The sequence below is a fragment of the Balaenoptera physalus genome, assembly GCF_965194825.1.
Source record: "Balaenoptera physalus genome assembly, chromosome: 5".
Classification (NCBI taxonomy): domain Eukaryota; kingdom Metazoa; phylum Chordata; class Mammalia; order Artiodactyla; family Balaenopteridae; genus Balaenoptera; species Balaenoptera physalus.
The window spans coordinates 10,274,015-10,292,495 of NC_138884.1; the positions used below are offsets into that span (position 1 = coordinate 10,274,015).

An 18,481-nucleotide genomic window follows, 5' to 3' on the forward strand; every position below is an offset into this window, starting at 1 on the left:
GCACTCATCAGTGTATTTAAATCCTCCCTTTCCTGTCTGTCTTTCCCCCCAGATTGTGACTTACGTGAGCATGATGACCAGGCTTTATCCGTTTTCTCTGTCTCTGGAATAGCTAGCTTACTATGGGCAAGCAATGCATTTTTATTGAATAGATTATTAAAGGAATAGATAACTTTCCATCACAACTCTCCTTCTCACCGGACCATCTTTCCAAACATCTCTTGCTCATTTTGTCCCAGATGAAGCTGAGTACCTATAATGACAAGGTTGTTTTATTGATCTTGTTTTGCTTCATTTACCATCTATTTATTTTACTACCAGGTTTAGCCTTTACTAGAAACTAAGGAGCCAGATCAAAAGAGGATCCTGCTATTGTAATTGAGGTCAGAAAGCTTGTGTTTGGCAAGATCCTGAGTCGGGAGGGTTTGACGCGGCATATAATTGAATCGCTGTGTTGCTCAATCTGGATGCAATCTTTTCAAAGTGACTTTACTACAGCAGAACAATTAGAGAGGTCAAAATCCATCTGATGTAGAATTTTGCATTACATAGCTTTTAAGAAATCCGTAGAGCCACGATGTGAAGAAAACAATAGTTCTCTTTTTTAAAAATAAACTTTTAATTTAAAAATACTTTTTGACTTAGAGAAAAGTTGCAAAGATAGTAGAGTGTTCTAGCTCCCCTAATGATAACATCTTTCATTACTATGGTATCTTTATCACACTAAGAAAACAACTTTGGTTTGTTACTATTAACTGAACTGCAGGCTGTATTCAGATTTCACTAGTTTTTTTCCTAAGGTCCGTTTTCTGTTCATTACCTTTAGTCATCATATCTCCTCAGTCTCCTCCACTGTGTGACAGTTTCTCGAGCTTTCTTTGTTTTTTATGACCTTGTCAGTTTTGAGGAGTACTTTGTAGAGCGTCCTCCAGTGTGGATTTGTCTAATGTTTTTCTCACTGTTAGACTGGGGTCGTGGGCTTTCGGGAGGAAGACCAGAGAGGTGAATTCTCACCACATCCTATCAGGCTACATGCCATTTCCATGATTTACTAGTGATGGTGCTAATCTTAATCATCTGGTCAAGGTAGGGCTTGCCAGGTTTCTCCACTGTGAGGTTACTTCCTCTCCTTGTTTTCCTTGCTCTAAGGAAGCGAGTCACTCCGGGTGGCCCGCCCTTAAAGGTGCGGGGTGATTTAAGCATCATCTCCTGGATAGGGGAGCGTCCAAATGAATTGTTTGAAATTCTTCTGTAAGAAAGAGTCGTCTCTTCTCCCTCATTTGTTTGTTTATGACATCATTTATTTCTATCAGTATGGACCTGAGATATGTATTTTATGCTTTAGGTGATCATCCAATACTGTTGTTTATTTTGTTGTTCAAATTATTCCGATTCTGGCCATTCAGAGCTCTTTCACTTTGGTTCCATTTGACAGGCCCCATCCTTTTCTCTGAACACTTCCTTATTTCCTGGCCCTGTTAAGATGCTCCTGATTGATCATATCTGTTCCCTGCCCCAGCTCTAGAGCCAGCCAGCCATTTCTCCAAAGAGCCCTGGTTCTTTTCATTGGAGAATGGTGTCAGAACCCAAGATCAGAGCACAGGGTAACAGTTTTTTGTTGTTGTTGTTTTTTTAAGAGCATTATTGAAGTTCCACCAGCTACTAATATACCATTATATCTGTTTATGCCTAGTATTTAGCTGAGGGAAGAGTTTTGTTTTATATATTAGATTATTAGGGTTCTCTGTCTTACATTCTTTTCTTTTAGTTCTGTTTACTGTTTTATTTCCTTCTGAATTCTTGTCAGATGAATGGAACTCTGGATTATGGTAGGCATAGTTTTGGCAGCAAGAAACATCTCATTTTGAAAATGAACTTATCCCTGGATTAACTTTTCTCCCAGTAGGGTTGCACCATGGCTGTTAAGTTGTGCAGAGCTTACTGTGTTGAAGAGGCCTGTTACGTAGGCCTGTTATATATTTTCCATATATAAAGGTATATTCATTTGGTGAATTGATCATATTTGGAGTTTGGTCCCCTTCTGTGCCTACTGTTTTATCAGAGAAAGAGCTGATCTATCTTTCAGGAGTGGGCTCATGTTATTCAAGCTTGTAGAAACGGATACACTTCCATAATTCTGATTTATTCATTTACAGTAAGAAATGCAATGATAAGCAAACAAGAATGCTGGTATCAGTAGAATCTTTCCTGTCAAATGTGGTATTCAGGAAGCAATAGTATAATCAGAAGACTTTTGGTGAGCATGGTTCAAAACAAGGGGAGTGTCACAATTTACCTGTTGAATGGCATGCTGTCTAAGTAGCCTGCCTCTAGCTGTTTGGGTCTCTTCTTTGGTCCTCTGGGCTGACAGTTCCCCCTTCTTTTAGCAATTACTCACAACACAATACATGCATGTGGGGAATTTTCTTAATGCAAAATTTCCATCCTACTCCAATTGTACCTTCTCTGAAAATAATTGCCTAGTAACCTTGGTTCAAGATTTTGAAGTTTACAAACTCTTCAGTCACACATTTCAAAAAAGAAAAAAATATATATCAATTTGGGGTTTACTTCTATAAAAGGCTTAAGCACAGATATTGCATGTGGATTTTCCTAGTTTAATCCAGACAGAGCAGATTTTTCCTTTTTACCTAATTCTACTCCCTGACCCGCTATTGTCCACCTCCATACGCCTTCTCCTGGGAGAGACACTTTTCTGTTGTTTACATGAAATTGTGTGAGCATGGGTAAGTTACTTAACTTCCAAAATCCTGTGTTTTCTTATGTGTGAAATGAGAAAAAGTAGTACCACTTCAGAAGGTTGATGTATGGATTAAATTCTCATTTAAAATATATCAAATGTCTTAAAAAATTACTGACAAATAGTAAGCATTCAATAAAGGTTAGCTTCAGTCAGTGGCCCAAAATATCCTCAAACAGCAGCTTAAAACTAGTCAGCATTTCAAATGCTACAGCAACAATCTTCACCCTGACTCAGTGCTGCCCTGTTAAAGACAGGGATAAGCCAGCAATTTTCTACTGAATAAAGACATATGTTGGGCTAACATACTCATATTGGAGGCTGAATTCTCCACATCAATCATCATTGCTGCATAGATGCAGCAATTAATTGCTAAGTCCTTTTATTTTTATTTTTATTTATTTATTTTTTAACATCTTTATTGGAGTATAATTGCTTTACAATGGTGTGTTAGTTTCTGCTTTATAACAAAGTGAATCAGTTATACATATACATATGTTCCCATATCCCCTCCCTCTTGCCTCTCCCTCCCACCCTCCCTATCCCACCTCTCTAGGTGGTCACAAAGCACCAAGCTGATCTCCCTGTGCTATGTGGCTGCTTCCTACTAGCTATCTATTTTACGTTTGGTAGTGTATATATGTCCACGCCACTCTCTCACTTTATCCCAGCTTACCCTTCCCCCTCCCCGTATCCTCAAGTCCATTCTCTAGTAGGTCTGTGTCTTTATTCCCGTCTTGCCACTAGGTTCTTCATGACCTTTTTTTTTTTTTCTTAGATTCCATATATATGTGTTAGCATACTGTATTTGTTTTTCTCTTTCTGACTTACTTCACTCTGTATGACAGACTCTAACTCCATCCACCTCATTACAAATACCTCCATTTCATTTCTTTTTATGGCTGAGTAATATTCCATTGTATATATGTGCCACATCTTTATCCATTCATCCGATGATGGACACTTAGGTTGCTTCCATGTCCTGGCTATTGTAAATAGAGCTGCAATGAACATTGTGGTACATGACTCTTTTTGAATTATGGTTTTCTCAGGGTATATGCCCAGGAGTGGGATTGCTGGGTCATATGGTAGTTCTGTTTTTAGTTTTTTAAGGAACCTCCATACTGTTCTCCATAGTGGCTGTATCAATTTACATTCCCACCAACAGTGCAAGAGTGTTCCCTTTTCTCCACACCCTCTCCAGCATTTATTGCTTCTAGATTTTTTGATGATGGCCATTCTGACTGGTGTGAGATGATATCTCATTGTAGTTTTGATTTGCATTTCTCTAATGATAAATGATGTTGAGCATTCTTTCATGTGTTTGTTGGCAAGTCCTTTTAAATATAAAACTGATGGAAACCAAGAGCAGTTTTTCATAAACATTAATTATTACTCAATAAAAGTGACCAGCAAGGGTTGCCCAGTGTAGATTATGTCCATTAAGATTTTTCTGTGTTAGAAGAAAGGCTTTATATTCATAAATTAATCAATACAGGTACATATTACTATTTTAACTTGATCATTTCAATTCTACAAATAAGCTTACTTTGAGGCAGCTCTATTTGGAAATTGAATGACTAGCCTACAAAACAACAGGGGGTATGGTTGAAAATGACCTTCTTTTATTGTTGTGTCCTAAATGCAGGACTTGTAATGAGGAAAGCCTTGACAAAATGTCATCCACTTGGATTACCGTGCACATGGTAATCTGTCATTCGGATCCTCTGGAGAGCCAAGGAGCAGGCTACTGTACGTCATGTTAACATGTGTTTGTGGAGAGGTATTCACCAAAAGTTATGCTCGACGTCCATAAGGGTCTCCTGGTGGATCCTGAATTTCATCTTTAGTTTCATTAGCCAGATATTGGCTGTTAGAATTATTAGTGCTCTAGGAGGACCCACCCAAGTGTGGTCACCAGTGTCTCCTCCCTGTGGAGCAGACTGTATCTTGGAGACTCATCTGGTCCCCAAACCAGGGGATGTGGGGCACACAGCTGTGTCCTACAAATCACTGTGTCCTAAAATCACTCATGCTTAGTTCTTTTGGGGAATAATTGCTTGTTTTCAATCCCTAAATTTAAACTCACCTCCATTTGGACTTATTTCTCCTGGTTTTTTGTTTTTGGTCTGATTTAAACCCTGAATCCAGGCTGGGGTGTCATTGTCATATTCTGCTCTGTCCCCTTACCCAGTTTGGTTCTCTCAACGCTGACCGCAATCTTTGACTCTAACCGTATTTTTGGCCTTGTGTAGGTTCGGACAACAACTCTCTGTCCTATACTCTTGCCCACTTTGAACTTCTGAAATGTAACCTTGGCCTCCTACTGGGAAAGGATCCTTGTGTATGTCCCTGGTTTTGACCTTATCACCTTGGAAAACAAGCTCAGGATCCATAATCCCAGCTGTTCCAGCCGCACTTCCACGTGGATCACTGAGTCTCACGCGGGCACCAGACAAATGTTCACATATTACACATGATCTAGGTAATGGGGTAACGGTTCTTCTTGAGCACCTCTTCCTTGCTCAGTGGATCATGAGCACTTCTTTCCTGAAAAGTCAGAAAAAGAAACTAGAAACTATGTTATTGCCAATCTTATTTTTCCATCTTAGAGATTTTTGTGAAAAAAGACTGGTAAACAGTAATTAAGTTTATTATTTTTTTTAAAACAAAGACAGTTATCTTGAATTCCTTTCCTTTTCATATTTTCCAAACTCACATAAGTTCTAAAATGTTTGAGGTTACTGTACAGCAGAAACAAACACAACATTGTAAATCAACTATAAGCCAATAAAAATTAATTAAAAAAAAAGAAATACAAATGTCTGCTAGAGAATGGGAAAAAAAAAAAAAAAGACTTCCCTGAACAACAACAAAAATTCATTTTTACCCGTTCTAGACTATTTCTTGAAACATATCCATCTCATGGGGCATTGGAGTTGGCATCCAAAATAAAACCCCTTTTTTGAGAGAAGTCACCATTTTCAATCTGCTTTTCTTGACTGGAGCGATAGTGCTTGATTAGTAACATGCAGGAAAATTGAATATAAATCCTGTCTTTGCTCCTCTCTGTATGTTAACTCTATTCTTTCATATCCCAGTCAGTCTTGCTGGGCTATCTGGTCAAACTCGCATCCTTCAAACTTTGGGACCAATCACCATGGCCAGGAGGATATAATATTATGACTGCCTGACCCTGAGTCATTTACCCAACCCTCTGGCCAGAAACATGGGATATGTTCCCAAAGGAAGGTAGAAGAGGACAGGTCATGTTAAAGCGGGACAAAAACAAATACAGTAACCATGCATCTCTCCACCACTTCCCCCATGCATCCATTCCATAAGTTTATTTAGTACCTAGTGAACCAACACTGGCCTAGGTTCTGAGCTTATAATAAATAGTGATCAAAGTCAATATAATCCCCATCCTCACTGAACTCACAGTTGAGAATTTCTAGCAAACGTTGTGACTAAGCTACCTAACATCTCTGAACTTCCGTGACCTCATCTGTAAAATGAAAGTAATAGTATTTGCCTTTCATGGTTGTTGCGGGGAAAATTAGACATGGCTTCCAGTGTTCAGCATTTAGCAGTTTGAGTTGTGGTGCAGTGCCCGGGGTAGCAGTTGTGGTGTCCCCATTACCTCCAATTCTGCAGTGAGATTTTGAGCATTGTTCCCCTCCGTACAGCTTCCAACCCTGTTCTTTAGCTTTGCTAGAGATTCTGTGCACAACCCAATATCCTTTAATAAATTACCCTCTGATCAAACCAGTTTTGTTTGCTACAAAACACCTTAACTGATAAAGAAAGTGCTTAATAAATGGTAACTATAGTTCCAAATAAAATAAAATAAAATAAAATGTTTGCGGTGATAATTATTCTGATTTCAGTTTTGATAGTTTAAATATATTAAAGTGGGAAATGTGAAAATTCTTATCTTTAAATCAATGAAATATAGTAATAAGATCTATCTTCTAGAATTGCCATAAGTATCATGAGTTTATACATGTAAAGCACTTTACTCAGTGCCTTGTACATGGTGTGCTATTAATTATCTTTTATTATTATTTAATTTCATACTTATAAAATGAATAGTTTGTACCATATGACCTACAATGTCATTACCAATTTTCAAATCTTCAGTCTGAATTTTACCCAAAGTAGGCTCTCCAATGTATCTATGATATTGTTCACTGATTACTCAAAAATATTACATATGTAAAATGTGGATAGCACATACACATTATATATACATATGTAATAACAAGATATGAAAACATAAGTGTATAGTATATCAGGTGATAATAGGAGCAGGAAAAGCAGGGTAAGGGGATGAGGGAGAAATACAGAATGTGGTCCTATTTTAGAAAAAGTTGATCAGAAAAGGCCTCTCTAGTAGGGTGGTATATGCACAGGTATCTGGTTGACACAAGAGAGGAAGCTCTGGGGGTATCCAAGGGTAGAGGGTTCTTCTTTTGTTTCTTAGAAGGAATATATCCAAAGCATACGGTGATCCTTGAGGTCAAGTTGGCAATTCCTTAGTGTCCAACTCGATATAAAGGTTACCTCTCTGCTTTCAGAACAAGAGAGAAGCCATTCAACCTCCCCTAAAGCATGTTACACATGGACTGACCCAAATCCAAGAAGATTAATTTTCAAACAAAAACCCTTGGATAGCTGTGTTCACAGGATAGATATTTAACTTGGTAGGAAAGTTGTCTCTCACATCACTGGCTTAGACCATTAGATATCACCAGTAGATTTTTGTTACCAGATAAAGTTTAGTTTATATGATTAATACAGACTATATCTACATGAAACCAATAATCAAATGTACGTGAAATATCTGTTCCCTTTGCTGTTGTGTATGTTGCCTCATTGAAGGCAAGTAGCCAGAAGCCTGGTAAAAACATGAGGTATGCTATATTTATTATTCATCCGAACAGTGCAATGGAAAGTTTGTAGAAACCATTGATTTATTAACCTATTGATTCATTATCCTTAAATATTTATTGATTATGTGAAAGTCATCATGCTAATAGTAGTGTATTTGAATTTTAGCACAAGTACTGTTATTAATGAGCTGTGTGATCTATGAAAACAGCTTCTCTCTGGGCTTTACGTTTCTCACCAGTTCAAAAATGTGTATTTATTAAGTCCACACTCTATGCCAGGCTTTGTGCTTGGTATTAGGAACAGAGAAATGAATAAGACAACATTGTAAGGGAGATAGGTATGGAAACAATTAAAGCATGCATGTTAAAATTACATCCAAGTTTTCTGTTTAAAAAAAACCCAGAGTGCTAGTGATTAATCTGCCAGGGGAAACAGGATTAGGAACAACTTCAGAGAAGAGACATTTAAAAATTATTAGGAGTCAGTTAGACAAAAAAGTGGAAGAAAGTCATTTTATACAGCTCATTAAGGACAGCTTAAAATTTCATGATTTTAGCAATATACCTTTTAAACTTTTGGAAAAAGACATGGGGCTAGATGATAATAATATCAATTAACCATTAAAAGTGATATTCAGATGCTTTGAAAATGTTGAAAACCTCATAAATAAAACTTCTCATCATATAGATATTTAAAAATTCTGTTTAGGATTCTTTTTTGGCCTTATTTATACATCTCCAACTAGGAATGTTTCTGCCTGAAATGCAGAACTCCCTTTATCATAGAGTAGCTTACTTCTACTAAGTCTTTTGACTAATAGTTCAGAATAATGTCTTGATTTTATTTTATGCCTCCATAGCTACAAGATATAAAAATTTTGCATCATTATATGTAAGTTCACTTAAAATATATTTTTTTCTCTCACTATATGGATTTTTATGAAATACAGAACTAATACCTGTATTTTTTACTGCAATATTGATATATGGTTTATTCCCTCAGTGATTGCTGCGTTTGTTTCAGACACTACAGAATTTACTTTTTATAATATAAATCTTCCTAAACCACACTCCCCCCCCCCCACACCCTGCAAAGTTATCAACAGAGGCATTTGGATTCACAGACATTCTAACAAAAGATTACCCAACATTTTCTCTTATCTTACAATTGGATGTATTCCCTTGGGATAAGACCTCATCCAGAGCTAAGACTGCTCAACCAAATGGATTTTTTAGTTGGCTGAATTCACAGACACTTAGACACATCAACAGAAGAGACTTTGCTTTATCCAGTGACTGTATCAAATAGCTATTGTTAGGATGTTATGGTCTCAGTCAATCAGGACTCAAGAGTCTAAAAAGTTTGATTTCTCTTTAAGAGTCATTTAGAACAGACTTGAGAACACAGAGCCATCCTTGTTCAATAAGAGATGAAGATGGTATGAGATTAAAGGAACTTTTACCTCAATGGAATATGAAAGAAAGAATGGGAGTATATCTCAGACTAATAGACTTTTAGGGTAGGAAGGGTCCTTAGAAATAGTTAAGCAAATGCTCTCACTGCACATATGAGAAAACTGAACTGCAGAAATGTTAAATGCCTTCCAAAAACCATGCAGCCAGTTTTCCTACAAAGGGTCAGAAAGTATATTTAGTGTAGGATTCAAATTCAGACTTTTGACATTATTTACAAATTCATTTATGTAAGGACATAACAAGCTACAATAATAACACTGAAATATATTCATTCCACAAATTTAAATATGCCACAATTCTACAGTCCAGCTCCCTTCACAATTTAAGTACCACTTCCCCCACCCCAGCACTTTCCAATATCCTTTTCCAATACCCTGGAAATTTACAGGTGTACCTTTTAATCGTTATTTTCGTCACTATCCACTTCGAAATAAACCAAATGATGCAGTTTAAAATTTATGAGTTTTGGAGGAAATATATACAGAAAATATAGAGGAAAATAGAGCTGTATGCAGACTGGAACCAAAAAGTCTTTGGAGCTATAAACAAATAAGTTTAGGGTATATCAGTGATATAGTTGAGTTGAAAGGAAAACAAGACTAACATGGCGATGAGTAATCCGTTAATATGTGAGAACTCTGAATAATCCTTCATGGGTGCTTGACTGGAGGGGCAAAGATGACTCTTTCCACAGATACTCTTGTGGAGTAAGGTGGGAGCTGGTTGGCCACTGGGGATCTCAGATGCATATTTATCAAGGCCCCACTGCTGCTACCGCTATGGCTCCTGGGGAAGGGGTGGAAGAGGGAGAATGGCAGTACAAACAACAATTCAAAACTCCCTTTCCTTGTTCTGAATTGGCAGTGTTTTTCTGAGTTCTCACAACATAACTATGGATGACAGAATTCAACAGACTTCTAAGATTGTGGCCTCAGACTTTCTTTATAGATCTCTGTGAACACACTACTGGTTTGGGGTTCATTTCCCAGCCTAAGATGAATAAAATACAGTTGATTTAACCATTAAAAATCTATGATAAAAAAACAAAAAAAATGGTGATTAAAAAGGTTGAAGGAATTGATTACTTAACCAATTATTAAGGCTATTAAAATTTTTCTTTTTCTTTGATATTTTCTATGTCTGTGAGTCTAATTCTGTTTTATAAATAAGTTCATTTATATCATTTTGTAGATTCCACATATAAGTGATATCATATGATATTTGTTTTTCTCTGACTTACTTCACTTAGTATGATAATAGTTAGGTCCAGCCATGTTGCTGCAAATGGCATTATTCCATTCTTTTTTATGGCTGAGGAATATTCCATTGTGAGTGTGTATATCTATCTATCTATCTCTCTCTCTATATATATATATTTATACATATATACACCACTGTAGGTGTGTGGGTTTATTTCTGCTCTCTCTGTTCTGTTCCATTGATCCATATGTCTATTTTTTGCCAATACCATGCTGTCTTGATTACTGTAGCTTTGTAGTATTGTCTGAAGTCTGGGAGGGTTATGCCTCTAGCTTTGTTCTTTTTCCTCAGCATTGGTTTTATGGTCTTTTATGGTTCTATATAAACTTTAGGATTGTTTGTTCTAGTTCTGTGAAATATGTCATGGGTAATTTGAAAGGGATCACATTAAATCTGTAGATTGCTTTGGGTACTATGGCCATTTTAACAATATTAATTCTTCTAGTCCAAGAGAATGGGTTATCTTTCCCAGATGATTTCTTTAAATCATTTTCAATTTCCTTTTTCAGTGTTTTGTACAAGTCTTTCACCTCCTTGGTCAGGTTTATTCCTAAGTATTTTTACTTTTTTGATTCAATTTTAAAAGGGATTTTTTTTTACTTTTCCTTTCTGATATTTAATTGTTAGTGTAAAGAAATGCAACAGATTTCTGTATGTTAATCTTGTATCCTGCTACATTGCTGAATTTGTTTATCAGTTCTAGTAGTTTTTGTGTGGAGTTTTTAGGGTTTTCTATTTATAGTACCATGTCATCTGCATATAATGACAATTTTACTTCTTCCCTTCCAATTTGGATACCTTTTATTTCTTTTTCTTGTCTGATTGCTGTGGCTAGGACTTCCAATACTATGTTGAAAAGAAGTGGTGGGAGTGGGCATCCTAGTCTTCTTCCAGATTTTAGCATAAATCTGCCAAAGTCAGAGAGCCTCCTGAACAGGGCTCAGATTTCAGCTCCATTTCTGAAGTCACATGGGCCCTGGGAATTGGCTCGATTTCAGCTCTACCTCTGTGTGTGGGCAACCCACCAGGGCTTGCGGGCTCCCAGAGCTCATAGAGAATGAGGTGTGCCTGCTATGAGCGGAAAAAAATGCTTAATATAATTTCTATCCTCTTAAATTTGTCTAGACTTGATTGTGGCCTGGTGTGTAATCTGTTCTGGAGAATGTTCCATGTGCACTTAAAAAGCATGTATTCTGCTGCTTTTGGGTGGAATGTCATATAAATATTAAGTCCAACCAGTCTATTGTGTAATTTAAGACCACTTTTTCTTTATTGATTTTCCGTCTGGATGATCTGGCCATTGATGTGAATTGATTTCCATCTGAATGGAATACTTTTTCCATCCCCTCACTTTTAGTCTGTTGTGTGTTTAGCTCTGAAGTGAGTGTCTTGTAAGCAGAGGTCTTGGTTTTTATCAAATCAGTCACCCTGTGTCTTTTGATTGGAGCATTTAGCCATTGACATTTAAAGTAATTATTGATATGTATGTACTTAGCATTTTGTTACTTGTTTTTCTGGTTGTTTTTGTAGTTTTTCCCTGTTCTTTTCTTCTTCTTTTAGTTTCTTTTCTAGTAGTTTGATGATTTTTTACTGGTACGCTTGTGTTTCTTTCTAATTTTTTGTGTATCTATTGTAGGTTTTTGATTTGTGGTCACCATATATGTTGACCTATATCTACTTGTTTTAAACAGGTAGTCCTTTAAGTTCAAACACATTCTAAAAGATCTATATTTTTTACTCCCCTCCCCAACCTTTTGTGCTTTTGGTGTCATATTTTGCATTTTCATGTTATCACTTTGCTGATTATTCTTGTTGTAGTTGATTTCACAAGTTTTTGCATTTTATCCTTTTTACTACCTTATTTAAGTGGTCGATCCTCATCCTTTATTATACATTTACCTTTACTAGTGGGATTTTCCTTTCCTATAGATTCTTATTTCTTGTTATTGCCTTTTCATTTCCATTTAGAAAGACCCTATAACATTTCTTTTAAGGTCAGTTTAGTATTGATGAACTCTCTTAGTTTTTGCTTGTCTGAGAAGTTCTTTGTATCCCTTTCAGTTCTAAATGATAATCTTGCTGGGTAGAGTATCCTAGGTTGCAGGTTTTTCCCTTTCAGCAGTTTAAATATATCATGTCACTCCCTTCTGGCCTGCAAAGTTTTTGCATAAAAATCAGCTGATAGCCTTATGCAGGTTTCCTTGTATATGACTCTTTGTTTTGCTTGTTGCCTTTAGAATTGTCTCTTTATGTTTAACTTTGATATTTTAATTATGATATGTCTTGGTGTGGGTCTGTTTGTGTTCATCTTGTTTGAGACCATCTATGCTTCCTGTACCTGGATATCTGTTTCCATCTCTAGGTTTGGGAAGTGTTCAGCCATAATTTTATTAAATATATTTTCAACCCCCTTCTCTCTCTCTTTTCTTTCTGGGACCACTATAATGTGAATGTTGGTATGCTTGATGTCCCAGAGGTCTCTTAAACTGTTCTCATTTTTTAAAATTTGTTTTTCTTTTTGGTGTTCCAATAGGGCCATTTCCATTTTTCTATCTTCCAGATCACTTATGCATTCTTCTGTACCAAATAGTCTGCTATTCATTCCTTCTAGTGTCTTTTTCATTTCAGCTATTGTATTCTACAGTTCTGACTGGTTCTTTTTTATCTTTTCTAGTTCCTTGTTAAAATGCTCACTGTGTTCATCTATTCTTTTCCCTAGTTCAGTTAGATTTCTTATTACTAACGCTGTAAACTCCTTATCTGGTAAACTGTTTATTTGTTTCTTTAATTATTTTTTCAGGGTTTTTCTCTTGCTCTTCAGCTGAGACAAATTCCTCTGTCTTCTCATTTTGCTTATCTTTTTCTGTCTCTAGAAATTAGGTGAAACAGTTACCTATGGCAGTCTTGAAGTGGTGTGCTTACATAGGGACATCCCTATACAGTCTGCATGTGCCTGTTGGCTTTGGTGTGAGAGCTGGATTCCAGGTGAACACAAGTCACATCTTTCCTCAGAGTGTGCTGGTAGCTATCACCTTGGTAGGAAGTGGATCTGGAGATGAAGGAGCTAGGGCCAGAGACAGGTGTAAGCTAGGGCTCCCCATATGCTCAGTGGCCATGACCACACTATCACAGGTGGGGGCAAGTCCCAAGTTGCTGGAGCAGAAGCCCCGAGGGTTGGGTCCAAGCTGACTCCACTCCCTTTAAGTGCGTGATCTCCCTGCTCCCAGTACTGGCACCCTTGCCTTTGACCCTGCTTCAGGAACAAGCAAGCTTGTGTGTGCTCTTCACAAGTGGAGCTTAAGCTTCCAGCAGCCCTCCTGTTGGTTCCACCAGCGCTCCAAAGGAAGCTTGTCTTCCCTGTGTTGGACCCCAGGACTGGGGAGCCCAATGTGTGGCTTGAACTGCTTACTCCCCAGGGTGGATCTCCTCCCATGTCATCTCCCTTTTCCTCTGTGTCCCCTCCCAGGGGCACAGGTCCTGACCTGATCACTTCTCTTCCTTTCCTACCCAATTCCTTGTGGCTCTTTCTTATATCCTTGTTTGTACAAGTGACTTTCTGCCCGTTTCTGGTTAGTTTTCAGTGAGACCATTTCCATGTGTAGATGTATTTTTGATGTGTCTGTGTGGGGAGGGGAGTTCCACATCCTCCTATTCCGCCATCTTGATCTCCCAATCTTAGATTTTGTTCTTTTAGTTAGGTCTCCTATGACATTAAACTTTCTTCAAAAGTGCAGTTTTGATTTATGTGACTCTTTTCCTTCTAATTCCATGATTTTGAGGTGTTAATTATTTTCATAATTATATTCTATTTAAAGAATCCAAATAAGAAAAAGAAGACTGATAGTCATTGAATATGGTAGTGCCAAGATAATTTCAATTTCAGTTATTAACTGACCTTTACTAATTCTGCTTTACTCTCTTTATATATGAATTAACACTGATGAGTTCCCTTACTTCAAATGTCCCTCAAAATATTTATAGTTGTTTCTTATTTAAAGAAGTCTCAATACACTGATAGTTAAATTTGTAAAACCAAATATTAGAAGCTAATAAATTTTATCATTAAAAGATTTTTTTCAGTTCACACACAGAAAAGAATGATTATAATGTTCTATTTAAAGAGACCATCTCTAGGACATAAAACATAGTGAATGCTTGCAAAGTTTCAAGCAAATTTTTAAGAACGTTACTATAAAGTGAGTCTCATGTATAATTCTTCTAAATGTTGCTACGACCTCTGTCTGCCCTTTTAGTGTGTCTGTTTTCTTACTGTGGCTAAGCTTACTGAAGTTTAGATGTGAAATGTCTGACATGTATCCTTTGCAGAAGAGTTTTCTAGTATCCTTGGGTTCTCTGCTCTGTTGCAGTTTGCAATGACTGCCCTCCACTGTTGCAGCTCACTTCTCCCCCTTTTGCTGTGCAAATCCCTCTGGAATTAAGAGGGAAAAAAGAAAGCACCAGGTCTACTTCTCTTCTGCTAAGCTCTCTATTCAGCCCCATTATACTGCACAGTTATGTGTGGATTTCTGAAGAATAAGGGCCATTTCAAAAGGAAATTATAGAAAAACCTTCATGGTCAGGAGACTCTATATTCTCATATGATAGTTCTTCCTTCTTTCAGGGACAAATAGTGTTCATAGACTGTGGTTAGCTTTCCTCAGTGAAGTACTACAAGGCTGTGTGTGGCTAAACCCAGCTCATAGTTTATATACAGTTTATACATTTTGCAAGAAAAGAAAAGACATGTAATATTTGTGAATTTCCAGGAAAGGCTTTTTGTCTAAAAAATTGTGTTTCATTGCTTTTTTAGTATTTCTATTAGAGATTAGAATGAAAATTGCCCTTTAATGTATCTAATGAGGTATAGGATGCCCCCCAAGGACTCTTGATTTCTGCTTAGACAGTCATTATGAAAAAGGGTTAGAGCATCTCCGTCCTCCTTTAAAAGAGTTGTCCCCTCCTGCCCACAGAGGTGACCCCAGGTGTGCCCCTAAGTCCAGAGTGAGCCATGCCAACTAAGGGTTCCAGAATTTTATGGATATTCAAGTAAATTCTACCTTTGGCAGAGGTCAAGTAGTAGCTGAACTCTGCTTAGTGTCCCCTTATGTAGGGAACCAATGAGTATTAAGAAGTTTGAGCAGGTATGTCTCTTAGACCTGTAATGTTCATTCTGTTATTATAACTTTTAAAGTTCTATCTAACTTATATTTTGCTTGGCAGTGCAAGGGAAAAGCACCTAAAGACCTTGGTCTCCATGAACAAAATAGAGTTGATTTCTTTCTTTTAAGGAGTGAGGGGCGAGGGAGTCCATCATCAATCCCTCCCCCCTTCTTCTGATACAAGCACCATGTACCCTTACCCCTGCCTCTAGGTGATGTTCCTTAACCACCTTCTGTAGGTACTGTGTGAATGTCCATAGAGTATCCTGTCCACCCAGACCCCTTTCTAGACACCAGGGTTCTCATATGACCCAGTCTGACTAATCACAACCCTCTATTCCTAGAACTAGAGTTGTTTATCACAGGGTGTGTGTTCTAAGCCAGTACAATTCAATTTCTTCTCTGGGATTTTATGTGACCAAGAAGGAAGAGAGAAGCTCTTGTCTCTCTGGGTCGCTAACCTGGGAGAAGGTAAACCCAGAACAGATGATAGATCATGATTTTCCTTCCCTATCCTGCTGTACCTTTGGACAAAATTGTCCATAATGTGGGCAATGAAGTGAACCCACAGAAGGGAGTAGAGACAGGAGTGTAGCATAAATTCCCAGTTCTAGTTCCTCATACTCCCAGGCCTGTTTGGGTCCCTTTACGTTTTCCTTTATTTCCTTGAGTCTTTCAGTTATTCCAGTAGCCTTACAACTCTGAAATGAATTTATCTATCTATCTATCTGTCTATCAACTATCTATCTATCTATCTTCATCATCATCATCTACTTATTTACCTAAGCTAGTTTAAGTTGGGGTTCTTTCATTTAGGATGGGGAGAATCCTTACTAATACAATGCTTTTCTTTGTAAACTCTTTCCCCCATATCCTAACTGGGCTCTTCCACCATCAGGTTTGTATCTGTGCCTCCCAAGCTCTTCACTTTCAAGTGTCTCAGTCTGAAAATCCACTTTGCTCCCTGTATTAGCCTATTTGGGGTGCCAAAGCAAGATACCACAGACTGGGTGGCTTAAACAACTGAAATTTATTTTCTTACAGTTCTGGAGGCTGAAAGTCCAAGATCAAAGTGTTAATAGGTTTGGTTTCAGCTGAAGCCTCTCCACCTGGCTTACAGATGGCCACCTTCTTGCTGTGTCCTCACATGGCTTTTTCTCTGTGCCAGGTATCTCTCTTCCTATAAGGACACCAGTCATACTGGATTAGGCTCTACCCTTATGACCTCATTTGACCTTCATTACCTCCCTAAAGGCTCCATTTCCAAATATGATCACACTGGGGGTTAGGGCTTAAACATTTGACTTTTAAGAGGATACATTTCAGTCTATAACATTCCCCGACTCATGAACATCACTTATTTTCATCGGGAATAAAAATCTTGTTTCTTGGGTTCCAGGTCCCACCCACACAATGAAATGGGCTGAGTCCTGTCGTCTACTCTCTGGAGCTCTGCACTCCCCTGGACGTCACTGGGGCTTATCCTGCCCAGTTTCAAGATAGCACATCTCCCAGGGACAAACATTATTATTATTATCATCATTATTATACCATTATATTATTATATTATTATTACTAGTGCCAGTACTACTACTACTACTACTATTATTATTATTATTATTTTCTGAGAGTAAACGTAACCCCAAGTTGATGGGGGAAAACATTTCTTCCATTAGAAGGGCACCTGCACTGTCCTTGGTGTTAATGAGACCCCATTATTTGTAGAACTTCATTTAATTGCACCTGGGCCTGTCAGAACGATAAAGACTTGCATCAGCCCTTAACCTGGTTTTGTTTTTTTCATTTTCCTAGAGAAGCTTTCCAAACATTATTACATTCCAATTTCTCCCACCTTCAGCCCACATATTTAAACCAGCAGGTTGTCATAAACTAGCTTGTCATGTGGCCGTGTGCCTTTATTCCAGCTACATTCAGCTCCTTAGGGGAAGGCACAGAAAAGGCAGACAGTTGAACTTAACTAGGGATATGGTTATGGTCATAACAGGCTCAAATGGTAGAAAAATGAGGTCATGGAAGTTGAGTGTACGTGCAAGGGAGTACAAATACTGCTGGACTGTGGAATCCAACCTAGTGAATGAGAGAAATGAGGTAGGGAAAGAATGATGACAGCATCAATAGGATGGGTGGTTGAAGACTGTTCAAGCAAACCAGAAAGAGCGGAGGGGGCAGTCAGAGAGGGGACTTTTAAAATTGTGATTTCGAAAGTGTTGCAATTATTAGTAATGGGACAGTTTAGGGCAAGGGTGAGTAAACTTTTAAATAAAGGGCCAGATAGTAAATATTTTCAGCTTTGTAAGCGGTAAGGTCTGTCACAACTATTCACTCTGCCATTGTTACCAGAAAGCAGTCATAGATGATACAAACCTGAATGAACATGGGTGTGCTCCACTGAAAAATACAAAATCCTTGGGCTTCCCTGGTGGCGCAGTGGTTGAGAGTCTGCCTGCCAATGCAGGGGACACGGTTTCGAGCCCTGGTCTGGGAAGAGCCCACATGCCGCGGAGCAACTAGGTCCATGAGCCACAACTACTGAGCCTGCGCATCTGGAGCCTGTGCTGCGCAACAAGAGAGGCCGTGATAGTGAGAGACCCGCGCACCGCGATGAAGAGTGGCCCCCACTTGCCGCAACTAGAGAAAGCCCTCGCACAGAAACGAAGACCCAACACAGCCAAAAATAAAAAATATAAAAATAAATTAAAAATAAATTTAAAAAAAAGAGTGAGAGATAAAAGGTAAAAACTTTAAAAAAAAAACAAAAAAACAAACCAAAATCCATCCTTAGTTGGCAGGCTGTACAAAAACAGGCAGTGGTCTAGATTTGGCTACAGGCCATAGTTTGCCGACCCTCTCGTCTAGATAATAACCATGGATGTAAGTGGCAGAAAGTTCAGTGTAAAACACTGAACTTG

The 18,481-nt window shown here is 38.0% G+C and overlaps 1 protein-coding gene across 25 annotated transcripts in view; it reads left to right on the forward strand.

Moving 5' to 3' along the window:
* LOC309660795 (uncharacterized protein) overlaps nucleotides 1-18,481 on the forward strand; it is a 274,097-nt gene that overhangs the window by 24,612 nt on the left and 231,004 nt on the right. For 2 of the 25 annotated variants that reach the window (XR_014263617.1, XR_014263618.1), the window contains exon 2: nucleotides 1,520-1,604. The exons of the other annotated variants lie outside the window; for them this stretch is intronic. The gene's annotated coding sequence lies outside the window, so the exon portion shown is untranslated. The remainder of the gene's footprint in view (nucleotides 1-1,519; nucleotides 1,605-18,481) is intronic. 25 annotated transcript variants of the gene reach the window in all.